The sequence below is a fragment of the Geotrypetes seraphini genome, chromosome 4, assembly GCF_902459505.1.
Source record: "Geotrypetes seraphini chromosome 4, aGeoSer1.1, whole genome shotgun sequence".
Lineage (NCBI taxonomy): Eukaryota > Metazoa > Chordata > Amphibia > Gymnophiona > Dermophiidae > Geotrypetes > Geotrypetes seraphini.
In genome coordinates, this window is record NC_047087.1 from 254,362,905 (window position 1) to 254,376,083 (window position 13,179).

The 13,179-nt window shown below is 41.0% G+C and overlaps 1 protein-coding gene across 2 annotated transcripts in view; it reads left to right on the forward strand.

Moving 5' to 3' along the window:
* The first annotated feature begins 2,407 nt into the window (after positions 1–2,407).
* A1CF (APOBEC1 complementation factor) overlaps positions 2,408–13,179 on the forward strand; it is a 100,523-nt gene continuing 89,751 nt past the window's right edge. For both annotated transcript variants that reach the window (XM_033943518.1, XM_033943519.1), the window contains exon 1: positions 2,408–2,443. The gene's annotated coding sequence lies outside the window, so the exon portion shown is untranslated. The remainder of the gene's footprint in view (positions 2,444–13,179) is intronic.

Sequence of the window (13,179 nt, forward strand, 5' to 3'; positions counted from 1 at the left end):
TGGACTCCAGTGACTTAATTATTGGAGATATCAAACACTACAACATCAATTTATTATTTCTATAGCGCTACCAGGCGCACACAGCACTGTACATTGTACATGCAAGAGACGGTCACTGCTCTGAAGAGCTTACAATCTAATTATGACAGACACACAGAGGGGGCTAAAAGGTGGTAGTGGACTATTAAGGGAATGACAGACAGATATGTTGGTTGGGTCAGTGTTTAAACACAGCTTCAAATAAGTAGGTTTTAAGTCTGGCTTTGATTATTGCCAGAGACGTAGCCTGACGTAACAAGCCAGGCAGGTTGTTCCAAGCATGCGGTGCAGCAAGGTAGAAGGGATGGAGATGGGAGCTGGCAGTTGAGAAGGGTACAGAGAGGAAGAACATGTCTGATGAGGGGGGTGGTATAGAGGGGGGTATAGAGAGTAATAAATTGGCACTAATTATGATTTTGCTGCCAATCTGGCTACATATTCTGTAACAATGGGCACCTAAATTGGACTATGCACAACTCAAAAGGGGTGTGGCCATGGTAGGGGCACAACCAGATTGGGGCATTCACAAAATATACAAAGTGTTACCGAATAGCAGCGATCTACACCCAGTTTGTCTGCCAGGATTTACGTCAGGTTTTAGCTGGCATAAGTCCTGGCACCCATTACACTGACAAATCCGCGCATGATAATTGAGCTCCGACAAATGTGCCCTGACAATTGCGTGCACGGACAAGTGCATGCACGACGATTGTGCCCCGTCAATTGCGCCCCATGAGTGACTCTGCCATACGGGGATGTCTGGAAGGCCCTGATTTGCTCAGACTCCTCAAGCCCCATCCCTTGGGAGAGGCTTGAGGCACCTGAGGCGCCTCATGCCCCTCCCAAGGGATAGGGCCTGAGGAGTCTGATCAAATCAGGACCTTCCAGATATCCACTTATGTAAAGGGTTCACATAATCATGATGTAAACCTTACCCTAACACTAGATACCAAGTAAATCTTTTTAAGTGTAGTGGTGGTGGGGGGTCCCCCCACCCCCCTCAAAAAAGAGGGTTACTTTGTAACCCTCAAAAAGACAAAATAGTATCCACCATCGGGGTGCATTTCACGAGTTACCTCTCATTCAGTGCGTGCATTTGTCTTGTGCACAATTGTCTGGGCACATTTGTCAGGGCGCTATTGTCATTTGTGCATTTGAGAGGACACCCTGGCACCCAAAGCTGAGTGCTGAAATTGGTGCTCAACTATACAGTAGACTCTGTTAACTGGAACTCAAGCAACCAGCAAAAAAAAACCAAAAACAACCCAAAAAACATTATAATACTTTAAATAAAAATGAAAATAAAATTTAAGTGTAAACTTGGCATGCCACACCCGAGAACGCCCATGCTTTGCCTACCAGGTCCAATGGTTTGGAACAGTTTATGGTATGACATAGTTGTATTAGTTAGACCTATTTTTAATAGTAACTCTCAAGCAACCAGAAACTACATTTATCCGGCATCCATCAACCCCCATGGGTGCCAGTTAACTAAGAGTTTACTATACTATAAAGGTTGCTCATTCCAAAGCACCCTTTATAGGACAGAGTTGAATGCCAAATTTTATTGGTGCCAAATTTTCTGCACCATTATTAGAATCTAGTTCAAGGTGTTTAGACCTGAGGATTAGAGAATGATAAGGGGACAAATTTTTCCCCGTCCCTGCGGAAACTCATTTTCCCATCCCATCCCCGCAAGTTTTTTTTTTCCTATCCCTGCCCCATTCCTGCAAGCTCCGTCCTCATCTGCACAAGCCTCAAACACTTTAAAATCATAAGTTTGAGGCTTGTGCGGTTACAGCAGAGCTTACAGGAATGGGGCAGGGACAAAACTGGCTGGGATAGGACAGGGAAATTGAGTCCCCGTGTCATTCTCTACTGAGGATCAAAAAATATACAAATAAGGCTGTAACTCAACCAATAGCTTCAAAATTAGTTTTTCTCATTTTTGAAAGAATGCTAGATTCTCAAGAATACAGAGGAAATGAAAGAAAAAGTGACAGTAAAAAATAACACATGCTTTAAAGGATTTGGTCATGGGCCAACATGTAAACAACATGTTGGCGGCAGTAAGAACAGTTTGCAACCAGAATGTTTTATAAATATTATTTCTATACCTCATCGGTGAAAATCCTAAATATCTCTGTATCCGTGTACATTTTGTAAACAAATACAGTTTGCCTTGATGCAGTCTGAGCTGTAACCCAATTATCTGGTCAAAGGGCTGCATGGAGCTGGGAGATAGAGTGAGTTAACGTTTAACCCACAAGGATTGTAAACCAACCTGGGGCCACTGAACCTTTGGAGTTTGAAATGATGATTAGAGAATAACCAGAGTGACACGTTGCAAATTCGCCATAATCAAAGAGGACTTTCCTGGTTGGGGATCTCTGAAATTGCTCAGGTACGCCTCGGTTTGAAAAATATATTTATCTGATATTTGTGCATTTCTTTTCATAATTTCATTCTTTAGAGAAGCTTACAGTACTTGATTTTAATGATTTGACTCGTTATTTTATGCTAGAAAGAACGTAGGTTACAATGCATAGTAAAAAAAAGAAAAAGTCCATTTTCTTTTACAAAATTATTTTTAAACAAACATTTTCTCAGCAATGAGCTATGATGTCAAATGAGAGCTGTCCAGTGGCATAGTTTGATTGGTAAAACTATCAGAAATCAGACAAAGAGATATCCAGTGAAAGTGAATGCTTTATGCTAAATGAGAAGTTTAAAACAGTACCAAAAAGGGAGAATTGTAATAATGCTTCATCAAGCTTCTTTCTCAGATTCACCCATTGCGCGCAGGTATTCTACCTTACTCTTTTGAGGTGCGCATTCCTTACAAAGCTCGTGCAATTAACTGGGGGTGGAGGTATTAGGAGCAGATAATTTTCGAGGAGCTCTAATTGTTGTCATATGTAAATTATACCATATGAGGCGTGGTATGCTCTGCAGCTAGAGTCTTTAAATTGCTGACTTGGTTGTGACCCTTTCTCCAAAAGGAGAGGTGAAAGTTTCATATCACTGTCAGCTACTAGCAGGTTACAAGGAGGCATCTTCAACGAACGAGGAGCGGGGGGACTACAGAAACACATGAAGGCCTCCCAATTTATTTTTAAAAAATTGAGCCTCTTCTATCAGATATGCCAGAAGTATTTTGTGCACAATTTTCTTAGCAGCGTATTTGGGCTTTTTCAGATGTTTAAAATACATGGAGTGACTAAAAAGTCTTTATACCTAATGTATCATTTTCAAAGAGCTTAAAATGAGCATCTACTAGCATTGTCTAACTGAATGATAAATATTGATGACATTACTCATTGACATATTCAAGACTAATGGGCCACATGATATCAGAGCAGGCAAGCAGAAAGTACAAAAAAGTTACCCAGACAGTCAGAAGCAGAGGGGATCCAAACTCAAAACAAACAAGTTGTTTAAAATAGCCCAACTTTCAGTTTAGGAAATTTATCTTGGATTTCTTTTTTTTTTTTCCAATTCTTTATTCATTTTCAAATTTACAATAAGTGCAACAATATATTCAAACAAATTAATAATAATTATGTCACTTAACAATCTTCAATGGTACAAATCATATGCTCTTATCTCCCACCCCTCCCACCCTTTCTTATCCTAGAAACAAAACCTTATACCATATATAAAATAAAATTACCCTTCCCTCCCCCCCCCTCCAATCCAACTTGTAAATTTAAGGGGAAAAAAATATTAAAATAATATGCCATCTAATCAATACAATACTTTGTAAATGGTTCCCACACATCCTGAAATTTCCTGAAAGAACCACGCTGTACTGCAATAAATCTCTCCATTTTATGTACCTGACATAATGAATTCCACCAGAAATTATCTTGTATTCCTGTGGTTTTATGTTCTTCAGATCTTTTCTGCCATTTTTATCAGCTTACCTAGGGTTACTATATAGCTTTCAATGGAAGTAAAACCCGGATGTCTCAATCCGTCCTCCTTTTTCTGGAGCCATATGGTAACCCTACTGGAGAGGATTTCACAAACCCCCGTCATCCTATGGAAGTATGCAGCTTGTAAGCCACTCACAGCTGTGTACACCAGGAAGAAATCGGGTTTTTGATATTCTCAGAAAATTATAGACCTTATTTAGTGAGTTTGCACCTCCAGTCCAACTTTATATGTTGTGTCGGTTCCCTGACGCAGATTCGAAACGTGGCACGTCGGAACCAGCTATTTTTTCAAAGATAAGTGAATTACTTCTTTGATTTTTGCTATTGCTATTAAGAATTAAGAATAGCTCTAGCAGCTAGCAACACAACAGCTTAGTATTTAAACCTGGAGAAATCTGTATGTATTGAACACTGCAATGATTGGTGGGTGAGGCGGAACACTATGCCTTCATATTAGAGAATGACACGGTGACAAAATTCCTCACCGTTCCCGTCCCTGCGGATAACTGCGGGAAACCATCTTTATGTCATTCTTTAAGGAGAGAGGGAAGAATCAGAGTATAATTGGGCACAACCACTGATCCTCAAGCTTTGCTTTGAAGAATGCTGGTGTAGAAGGACTGAGGTTGAAATAGACACTAGAAAATGACATTGGATTATTTCCCGCGGTTATCCGCGGGGACGGGAACGGTGATGAATTTTGTCACCGTGTCATTCTCTACTTCATATCTCTGAGCAGAGTTCTTTGTACAAGAATATGCATAAAGGTTCATGACTATATCTTTATGAAGTGACCTTTTCAAGTAGTGACTTTTTTTCTTTTTCCAAATATTTTCCTTCAGTCACTCTACTGTATTCATCTAGTGGTTGAGTTAGTTACCCTTTCAGTATATTTTTTGAGTGACTCACAGCTGTGGGCTTAGTTAACCCTAGATATTCAATGGCGGGGCACGTTTGGCCTCTAGCTTCGAGTGTCCAGGTTAGTGCAGCAATCTGGAAGCTAACCACATCTCAGCAGATATCCAGATCTGTGCACGATGAGTTTGGCAGATAAAGTCAGGACAGCCTTTCGCCCGCACAAGTTAACTCAGGTTAGAAACACAGGGGCTGATTCTATAAACGGCGCCTAAGTCGATGGACACCTAAATAAAAGGCGCCTGCCACATGTCAATCACACTTTGGCGCCATTTACAGAATCATGGCTAGCGGCGCCTATGTTAAAATGTAGGCAGCTGAAATGTAGGCGAGGGTTTTCAAGGCCTCCATTTCAGGCGCCTACATTCTTGGAGAATTGCACTCGGCGGCACCTATGGCATGCTCCACCCACAGAAATGCCCACTTAGGCATTAAGCACCACGCGATAGGTGCCTATCTTTTGTAGAATTGGATAGGTGCCTATTGCCCAAACAATTATTAAACCTATTAAGGGTATTTTTATTTATTTATTCAATTTTCTATATTATTCTCCCAGGAAAGTCCAGAACGGTTTATATGAATTTATTCAGGTACTCAAGCATTTTTCCCTGTCTGTCCTGGTGGGTTCACACTCTATCTAATGTACCTGGGGCAATGGGAGGATTAGGCGACTCTCCCAGGGTCACAAGGAGCAGCTTGGGTTTGAACCCACAACCCCAAGGTGCTGAGGCTGTAGCTTTAACCACTGTGCCACACTCCCCCATGCCAATTAAGTTAGGCGCCCTTTATAGAATCAGCCCCATTATTTTTATCAGTTTGGTGAGGCTTCAGATTTCACACCAATTGGTATTTTTCCATCCCCGAGGCATCTCTTTGCTGAAACATGGTCATATCGGGCAACTTTGTTTAGACTAGGAGTTAAAAGTAGCAAATAGAGACTGTGTTTTTCATATGGCCTGCTTTTCTTTTGTTGCCCAAATTTGGCCACTATTTAAAGAATTTAGTCCAAATTTGTATGCATGTAATTTTGTAAAACCGTATAGTTTTTATGCAGTATATAAATTTATATATATATATATATATATATATATACAGGCACTCAAAATTGCTTGCTCAAATTTGGGTGCATGCTCAATCTGCATAACAATTTAATTGAACGATGCACCAGTTCGTGCCAATAATTGGGTGTTAATTATTGGTGTAATTGCTACTTACTTTAATTTACATGTGCTTCTTTGTAGTCAGTATTCTATAAAGATGCACGCTTTAATTTTACATATGGATCCAAAAATGGGACATGGCCATGGGAGGGGCCTGTACGGGTCAGCGGCATTCCTAGAATTTGTGTGCACTGTTATATGAGAGTGGTTTGAAAAGTTTGGTTAAAAAAAAAAATCAAATTAAACAATGTACCGGTAGTTTCCATCTAGGGCTAAATACTTACCACCCTCTTTTACTAAGTAAAATATAGGCACCGGTCTTTTGTCAATCACGCTTTAGTTGCCTTTTACAGAATCACGGCTAGCGACACCTATGTAAAAACTTAGGTGCCTGAAATGTAGGTGATAGTTTTAAAGGCCTACATTTCAGGTGTCTAAGCTTTTGGAGAATCCTGCTTAGCGATGCCTAATTCAAACTCTGCCCATAAAAATGCCCACTTAGGCACCTATTTTATATATAGAATCGGATAGACACCTATCACACAATTACATTTTTTAGCAATTACTGAGTCTATTAAGGGTATTTTGCCTAGTAAGTTCCACGTGCCTAAGAGTCGCCTAATTGTATAGAATCATCCTCTAAGACGGAAATTCTATAAAAGGTGCCTAACTTAATTAGTATATTGGCTTCAATTATGAGCTTTAATAAGCTCATAATTGAAAAAAATAAAAATTAATTGGCTGATAGGCACCTATCTTCTTAGATGCAATTCTACATAAGATATGTGCCAATCTAGGTTCAAAGTAGGCATGTTTAGGGTGGAAAAGTATTTAGATGTCATTAGCTATATTTCTGTTTGTTTTCTTTTTAATTATATTCACTTTAGGTTTGACTGTATGAATTCTGATTTTTCTTGTTTTATATTAAAGTATTTGATGGGAATGGAGCCTTGTACTCTTATAATAAAATACTGTATACATTTTATGGTATGTGCCTACCTGTATTCAAAAATGATCAATTTACATTCATTTAGATCAGGGATCTCAAAGTCCCTCCTCGAAGGCCGCAATCCAGTCGGGTTTTCAGGATTTCCCCAATGAATATGCACTGAAAGCAATGCATGCACATAGATCTCATGCATATTCATTGGGGAAATCCTGAAAACCCAACTGGATTGCGGCCCTCGAGGAGGGACTTTGAGACCCCTGATTTAGATCCACATTTGAAAACAAACTTTGAAGTGTGTAGAATTTAAACAGGCTATGAAGCAGCGAATGAATATTCAGAGCCTCACACAGACACACTTAACCCTACCTAACTCAGATTTATTTATTAATAATGACAAAAACAGTGAATGCAGTCATATTTGCTGGTTCCATTCAAAAGTTCTACTTCTGCTTAGAGATAGGTAGAGACAGACAGAGTTGGTGCTCATTACCATATGGATTTCAAGCTTTCAAGCCTCAGTCAATAAACTCGAGCAAGACAATATTGATCAACACAGAATAAACATCAGTATGTTATCTTATTCATGGAAACAGTAACTAGGCTTCTCTGGAGAGCAGTACTGCCAGATGAAGGAAAACCTTTCTGGGAGGACAGAAAGAAGCCATACAAACATGGATCCTCACAAGATCAAACTAAAGCCAAACAGGATACTAGGGAATAATTAATGCAACTGCGCCAGGGATGAAAGCTGAATTGTAAGGTTGCAGTACCAGGAAAATATGAATGTATAGTCAGATAATTCAGTTGTCACATACAACAAAATGGGGAAAAAAAAAAAGCAATCATTTCATTCATCTATTTTAATCCTGGATTTTATTTCATGCCTACTGAGACACTGTTGAACATTTTTAACAGATTCCATGTTACAGTTCTCTCCGTTGTGAATCTCAGTATATCGGGTAGCTGCTGGGTTGATACTTATTAAAATCCCTTGCAGGCAGGTTAAACAATTGAAGAGAGGATTTCAGCATGTTTAGTGTTGCTTATATGCGATATTGCATTCCATATTGGGATATTCCATTCCATGAGACTTTGCTACTCATGATATGCCGCATGTACTAAACGAACGCATTGCTTTACAGACCCCTGATGCAGGCTTCTTGCTGAAACATGGGTAGTGTAGGATTCTCTATCTAAAGAATATTCTGCTCACTGTTCTTCAGGCCAACGTGCTTCTTTCTTGTTTGCACGCCGTTTGGCTTTGCACTCTTTGATATCCCTTTCTTTGTGTTCTCTTGGTCTATTGGGATTCCGCCAAGTACTTGTTACCTGGATTGGCCACCGTTGAAAGCAGGAAATTGGGCTAGGTGGACCATTGGTCTGACCTGATATGGCTATTCTTATGTTCATACGAGATTTCTGAGACAGGGAGTGCTAGTACTGAAAAGTGAACACTTTTCAATCTTAAATGGTGTGAAAGAAATCTAAGAACTACAATACATTAGAACAAAACAAGAAAGAGAACTAAGAACAGGATTTGAAGCAATACAGCTATTGAGCAGGTGGTCACTATTTTGAAAAACCTTTACCTCAGAGACAGAGGCCGCACCTTCAAAAAGATATAAAAAGGATGGAGTTGGTCCAGAGGAAGGCTACTAAAATGGTGAGTAGTCTTCGTCATAAGGAGTATGGGGACAAACTTAGTATACTTTAGAACAGTGTCCCGCAAACTTTCTCGCGCTGCGGCACACTAAAGGTAGTGGTCACAGCTCAAGGCACCTGGAAGGGAGCGGGCATCACCATGATGATGTCATGCATATGTGTGATGTCATCACGTCAACATCCACACATGTGTGAAAGCCCTTCAGACGGGCCCGAGACGCCAGTGGGGGGTGCTAGCAGGGAAGAGGGCCGGAGAGGAGAGGCACTGGTACCGACTGATTGTCTACAGAACATGCCTCTAGCTATAAGAGGCACATCCTTTAGGCAGTCAGCCGATGCCAGCGCCTCTCCTCCTTCCCAGTGTGCCACGGCACATCTGAAATCTCAGGAGGTACACTAGTGTGCCAAAGCACACATGCAATACACTGCTTTAGAAGAAAGTTGGGAAAGGGGAGATATGAAAGAGACGTTTAATTACCTATGTGGCATAAATGTGCATGAGTTGAATCTCTTTCATTTGAAAGGAAGCTCTGGAATGAGAGGGCATAGGATGAAGTTAAGAGGTGATAGGCTCTGGAGTAATCTAAGGAAATACTTTTTTACAGAAAGGGTGTTAGATGCGTGGAACAGTCTCCCAGAAGAGGTGGTGGAGAAAGAGACTGTGTCTGAATTCAAGAAAACCTGGAGTAGGCACATGGGATCTCTCAGAGAAAGAGATAATGGTTACTGTGGATGGGCAGACTGGATGGGCCATTTGGCCTTTATCTGCCATCATGTTTCTAAGTTTCTATGTTTCTGGTACAGAGAAAAAGGACCCTCTCTCATCATCTCTGTGTACACTTTTATTCTACTCTTTGACAGGCTCATACACTCTTGTAATATAACACGTAGATTCTCTATTCTATTAAATTCACTGCATTCATCGTTGACTGGCATTTCACAATCTTCAAATGCACTGAACCCCAGGTGAAGAGCAAAAGCTTAGATGTCAATTTTTCACCACATCTGAATGCTTTGAGCCAAACAGCTACATATTTAATTTATTGTCAGCTATTGGTTCATTCCACCTAAATTTATGCTGAGCACACATAAGCAGCAATGGACGGTGATAGAAACTCTCTCCTTTTCTCCCTATAGTGGGTCTGAGGAGGTGATGGGAAGACTTTTCTTTGAGACCTTAGTTTTCTGAGTGCACAGGGAAGGTGAACGGTTATCATATCAGAATGACTTTTGGAAATTGCCTTCATTATATATACAGTATATGCTGAATATATGAAACATAGCTTAAAAGGTAAAGGATCATGAATTTGAAATACCACCTTTCTGTGGGTACAACCAAAGTGGTTTACATATATTATATGCAAGTATTTAACTATAGTATTTAAAAGTTGATTGCCAAATATGGGAGAAGTAGTGCTGAGTTGATCAATCTTTGTTTGTTTATAATTATCAGATAATTGGGGTGACTGGGGGAACTAGGGGTCTGAAAGTTAATTGAAGGGTAGTGGGACAAAGCAGAGAGTTTTCTTAATGTGCTTAATATCCTTTACTCAGTAGATCCTGAAACAGATTTCCGAGCACAATTCACTTTCCCTCTTCTCAAGTGGGCTTCAGGGGTGGAAGGAGAGGGGCTCTTAGCTGGTTGATCCCCTCAAAATTGAGCTTTAGGAACTACCCAAGCTTTTCTGCTCTCTTCCACACTGCTCCTCTTCCTTTGACCCAATGATAGTTCACCTATGGTATTTCATTCGGACTCATCACCAGTAGGCTTTCCCTGTCCTTTGACCAGTCTGGAGAAGCTGATAAAGATAAGGCTGAATTGCATAACAAATATTTCTGCTTGTGTTCATAACAGAAGTGCCAAGATCGGGACCGCAAAATGCAAAAGCAGATAGGGCTGGAGGTGTGGTAAACCCTGATCGATTTTCAGAGGATTGTGTTCGTGAGAAGTTCGCTAAATTATAGGTGGATAACGCAATGAGGAAGGATGGTGTACATCCGAGGATACTTAGGGAACTTAGGGAAGTTCTGGCAGCTCCTCTCGCTGACCTTTTCAATGCTTCTCTAGAGTCGGGAGTGGTACCAGAGGATTGGAGAAGGGCAGATGTGGTCCCTCTGAACAATAGTAGAAGTATGGAAGAAGTAGAGAACAACAGGTCGGTAAGTCTGACTTCTGTGGTAAGTAAATTAATGGAAATGTTTTTAAAACAGAGAATAGTACAGTTTCTGGAATCAAGTGGCAGTGGCAACTTGGATTCACTAGAGGCAGGTCTTAGACAAATCGGATCCATTTCTTTGACTAGGTGACCAGTGAATTGGATAGATGGAGAGCACTAGATGTAGTGTTCCACATAGGTGTTAATTATTAAACTGAGTGCCCTTGATATGGGTCCCAAAGTAATGGACTGTGACAGGAACTGGTTGAGTGGAAGAAAACAGAGGGTTCTGATCAATTGAAATCACTCTGAGGAAAGGGATGTTACCAGTGGTGTACCTCAAGGTTCGGTTCTTGGGCCTGTTCTTTGTAACATTTTTATAAGCGATATTGCTGAAGGACTAACTGGTAAGATGTGCCTCTTTGCGGATGATACCAACATCTGCAATAGAGTAGACAAACCTGATGGTGTGGAAAACATGAGGAAGGATCTAGTGAAGCTTGAGGAATAGTCTGACATTTGGCAGCTAAGATTTAATGCTAAGAAATGCAAGGTCATGCTTTTTGGCTGCAAAAACCTGAAAGAACAGTACAGTTTAGGGAGTAAAGAATTTATGTGCATGGCAGAAGAGCGGAACTCAGATGTGATTGTATATGATGATATTAAGGTGGCCAAAAAAGTTGAATAGGTGATGACAAAAGCTAGAAGAATGCTAGGGCACATAGGAAGAGGTATGGCCAGTAAGAAAAAGGAGGTATTGATACCCTTGTATAAGACTCTGGGGAGACCTCATTTAGAATATTGTGTACAATTCTGAAGACTGCACCTTCAAAAAGATATAAAGGTATTGTAACACGTTCTGGGCTCCTTTGGGAGGACGGGCTATAAAATTGAATGAATAAATAAATAAATAAATAATTATAAACAGGATGAAGTCATAGAAACATGACAGCAGATAAAGGCCAAATGGCCTATCTAGTCTGACAATCCGCAGTAACCATTATCTCTTTCTCTGAGAGATCCCATGTGCTTATCCCAGGCCCTCTTGAATTCAGTCACTGTCTCTGTTTCCACCACCTCTTCTGGAAGAGACTGTTCCACGCATCTACCACCCTTTCCGTAATAAAGTACCTCTTAACTTCATCCTATGCCCTCTCATTGCAGAATTTCCTTTCAAATGAAAGAGATTCAACTCATGTGCATTTACGCCACATAGGTATTTAAACGTCTCTATCATATCTCCCCTCTCCCACCTTTCCTTCAAAGTATACATATTGAGATCTTTAAGTCTGTCCCCATATGCCTTATGATGAAGACCATGCATCATTTCAGTAACCTGCCTCTGGACTGATGGAACAGTACAGTTTATGGGGTAAAAAATGTTTGTGCACAAAAGAGGAGCGGGGTTTGGGTATGATAGTAAGTGATGATCTTAAGGTGGCCAAACAGCTTGAAAAGGTGACAGCAAAAGCTAGAAGGATGCCCCTGTATAAGACTCTGGGGAGACCTCATTTAGAATATTGTGTACAATTCTGCAGACTGCACCTTCAAAAAGATATAAACAGGATAGAGTCAGTCCAGCGGAAGGCAACTAAAATGGTTGATGGTCTACATCATAAGGAATATGGGGGAGGGGGCTGAGAATCAGAGATGGTCATTCTCCTCTTCTAGTTTTTGAATCATTATTCTGGAGATTGAGATTGGGAAATATAGTATACAGTGATGCTCCAAAAGGCTTTTCTGTCAGCAGTGGTGAAGCGAGGGCGAGAGGTGCCCGGGGTGGTGGCGCTCTTCCCCAGCCCTCTTCTCCACTCCCCTACCTCCACACGCTCCTTCCCCACCCCCTCCTACCACATGTGCGCTGCTTACCTTCCCTCGTACCTCTGTAACGTTCCTAGCGCAAGAAGCAACACCCAACCTGCTGTCGCGCCAGTGTCGGTTGTTCCTCTGATGTCATTTCCTAGGCATGGGTCCAGGAAGTGACATCAGAGGAAGAGCCAATATTGGTGCGACAGCAGGTTGGGGTTTTTTGCTTGCGCCAGGGGCACAGGAAAGGGAAGTGGCATGTACGTGCAGCAGTGGGTGGGGGGGGGGATCAGGGAAGGAGAGGAGGTGGGGTACCTGCAACTTCACCAAGATGTTACCCGGGGCAGACCCCGCCACACACATATACACTTACTAAGCCACTGTCTGGCAGCACTTTATTACATTATGTATTTATTTACCATCATTTTGACAAAATTCACCTGCAACGATATACAACAAATATAAGATTATCTTACCAAAGCAGAAATAATGTCTCACTAACTGAAGCAGAGGATGGCAGGAAGTTACTAAACACATCACTAAGCGGATATAGT